Source organism: Oncorhynchus masou, chromosome 24 (genome assembly GCF_036934945.1).
Source record: "Oncorhynchus masou masou isolate Uvic2021 chromosome 24, UVic_Omas_1.1, whole genome shotgun sequence".
Taxonomy (NCBI): domain Eukaryota; kingdom Metazoa; phylum Chordata; class Actinopteri; order Salmoniformes; family Salmonidae; genus Oncorhynchus; species Oncorhynchus masou.
Window position 1 is genome coordinate 6,625,422 of NC_088235.1, and position 3,410 is coordinate 6,628,831.

A 3,410-nucleotide genomic window follows, 5' to 3' on the forward strand; every position below is an offset into this window, starting at 1 on the left:
GGTCTACACATTGTGTTTCTCCTGTTTGTCCTGCTGTGGTCTACACATTGTGTTTCTCCTGTTTGTCCTGCTGTGGTCTACACATTGTGTTTCTCCTGTTTGTCCTGCTGTGGTCTACACATTGTGTTTCTCCTGCTGTGGTCTACACATTGTGTTTCTCCTGCTGTGGTCTACACATTGTGTTTCTCCTGTTTGTCCTGCTGTGGTCTTTACACATTGTGTTTCTCCTGTTTGTCCTGCTGTGGTCTACACATTGTGTTTCTCCTGCTGTGGTCTCACATTGTGTTTCTCCTGTTTGTCCTGCTGTGGTCTACACATTGTGTTTCTCCTGCTGTGGTCTACACATTGTGTTCTCCTGCTGTGGTCTACACATTGTGTTTCTCCTGTTTGTCCTGTCCTCACTGTGGTCTTTACACATTGTGTTTCTCCTGTTTGTCCTGCTGTGGTCTACACATTGTGTTTCTCCTGCCATTGTGGTCTACACATTGTGTTTTCCTGCTGTGGTCTTTAAACAATAATGTTTTTGTTTATTTTGGAAATGTTTCTAATGATTTGTCCTGCTGTGGTCTACACATTGTGTTTCTCCTGTTTGTCCTGCTATGGTATATACATTGTGTTTCTCCTTTTGTCCTGCTGTGGTCTTTAATTGTGTTTTGAATGGATGTTCTCCTGTAGGTGGCAGCCAGGGTCGGGGGTATTTCTCAACCAGCTGGGTTTCTCAGAGTTTGAGAACCTTCGGGACACGCCACTTGCCAGGCTCCTTTGCCGGTGGCAACGACAGAACAACCAATCACGTCCCTTCAGGGGGCGTTCATCTGAGCTGAGGAGAGATCACTGTGAACCGCCAGACTATGGCTGCTTCTGGAGTGGTACTCTATTCCCTGTACAGTTCACTAGTTTGACCAGGGCCCTCTGCCCTCTTTTGACCAGGGACCCTCTAGGTTTGACCAGGGCCCTCTAGGTTTTTGATGGACCCTATAGGTTTGACCAGGGTTTGCCCCTTTTGACCAGGTTTACTCTAAAGGGACTAGGGTGCCATTTTTACAACCTATGTCCTCCTGTGGTTTTTTAAATTTTATTTTTATATATATACCTTTAAAATGCAATAGGCTTTGTATTTTGAAATGTACTAATGATTTGTAATTTTTATGGATCACTCTGATACTGTATTATGATAAATACTGCTTTTTTTTTTCAAACCCACTACCAATGTTAATTAGTATTTGAATGGATGTTTAGGTTTACTGTCAGTATGGATTTCCTGGTTCTGGTTTCTGCTATGACCCGAGATTCAAGCTGACATTTTAGTCTCCTTTGCTCTATTGTTTCATTGTTAATATAGGAGGAATTCATATTTTGCCCCCTTGGTGAGAACTGCCTTACTAGTATGGACCCTATAGGTTTACTAGTATGGACCCTATAGGTTTACTAGTATGGACCCTATAGGTTTACTTGTATGGACCCTTTAGGTTTACTAGTTTGGACCCTATAGGTTTACTTGTATGGACCCTATAGGTTTACTAGTTTGGACCCTATAGGTTTACTTGTATGGACCCTATAGGTTTACTAGTATGGACCCTATAGGTTTACTAGTTTGGACCCTATAGGTTTACTAGTATGGACCCTATAGGTTTACTTGTATGGACCCTATAGGTTTACTTGTATGGACCCTATAGGTTTACTAGTTTGGACCCTATAGGTTTACTAGTATGGACCCTATAGGTTTACTAGAATGGACCCTATAGGTTTACTAGTATGGACCCTATAGGTTTACTAGTATGGACCCTATAGGTTTACTAGTATGGACCTATCTATAGGTTTACTAGTATGGACCCTATAGGTTTACTAGTATGGACCCTATAGGTTTACTAGTATGGACCCTATCTATAGGTTTACTAGTATGGACCCTATAGGTTTACTAGTATGGACCCTATAGGTTTACTAGTATGGACCTTTATCAGAGGAGGTTTATATTCACCTGGCAGAACAAACAGCTTAGGCATTAGGGGTTGAAGTGCAGGGTTAAAGTAGGGTTACGTTTAGGGTTAGAAACCAGGGTTATGTTAAGGTTAGTTTGAGGTTATGTTAAGGTTAGTTTGAGGTTACGGTAAGGTTAGTTTGAGGTTATGTTAAGGTTAGTTTGAGGTTACGGTAAGGTTAGTTTGAGGTTATGTTAAGGTTAGTTTGAGGGTTAAGGTTAGTTTGAGGTTATGTTAAGGTTAGTTTTTACGGAGGTTAGTTTGAGGTTAAGGTTAGTTTGAGGTTATGTTAAGGTTAGTTTGAGGTTATGTTAAGGTTAGTTTGAGGTTTAAGGTTAGTTTGAGGTTATGTTAAGGTTAGTTTGAGGTTACGTTAAGGTTAGTTTGAGGTTACGGTAAGGTTAGTTTGAGGTTACGTTAAGGTTAGTTTGAGGTTACGGTAAGGTTAGTTTGAGGTTACGGTAAGGTTAGTTTGAGGTTACGTTAAGGTTAGTTTGAGGTTACGGTAAGGTTAGTTTGAGGTTACGGTAAGGTTAGTTTGAGGTTACGGTAAGGTTAGTTTGAGGTTACGTTAAGGTTAGTTTGAGGTTATGTTAAGGTTAGTTTGAGGTTACGGTAAGGTTAGTTTGAGGTTATGTTAAGGTTAGTTTGAGGTTAAGGTTAAGGTTAGTTTGAGGTTTAGGTTAAGGTTAGTTTGAGGTTACGGTAAGGGTTAGAGTTAGGGAAAGGCTTCAACTTTTGGGCTGGCGCAACTCCACCTCCGTAAATATATCTGCCAGTTAAACAAACACCACCTTAATCAGAACACAGTATTAGTATTAGTCTGTACTGGAACGTATTGGAAAGTTTCTCCAGTTTAAAATATAGCAGTGTCTCCAACTCCACTCCCAGGTATTCGTTGGCCAAACTGCTGTAGATGCTGCCAAAGCTAAGCTTCTGCTCTGTGTTTTACTGCTGTTTGCATGTGCCTCAGTCCTCACTTCTTCACAGCGGTTTCTCCTCTCATTAAAGGGTTTTAATCTGCGTCAGGTTCATCCATCTTTTAGATATATTTTTTCTTCAATAATGATATATACCAATTGAACCTGGAAGAATATAACTTGCAAATGGCGCAAGTTAAATCCAACTGTCGTACCCCATCAGAACCCCAAAATATACGCTTGTTCTACTCAAGGTTTGTAAAAGAATGTCAATGTAAACACTGTATAGCCTCAAAACATGGTTCAACTATAATGTTGTTGTCATGGACGGTCTGTCCTTGTATCCATGTGGCTCCGTCCATTTTCCAGCACCGTCCCTCTGCCTTTTACCAGAACAGTGGTCGGCATGGACGCTTTGTGTGTTTTGAGCTGTGAATTCCCCCTTTTTAAAGGGTTAATTATGGGATTGAAAGGACAACAAAGCAGTCTCTCTGCCACCTGTTTTGGTAAA

General features: G+C 40.9%; 1 long non-coding RNA gene across 1 annotated transcript; it reads left to right on the forward strand.

The window, feature by feature from the left end:
* The first annotated feature begins 1,290 nt into the window (after positions 1–1,290).
* LOC135511544 (uncharacterized) lies at positions 1,291–3,003 on the forward strand. Its single transcript, XR_010451263.1, has 3 exons — positions 1,291–2,178; positions 2,235–2,599; positions 2,668–3,003. It is a non-coding gene; the product is annotated as an uncharacterized LOC135511544 (long non-coding RNA).
* The last annotated feature ends 407 nt before the right edge of the window (positions 3,004–3,410 follow it).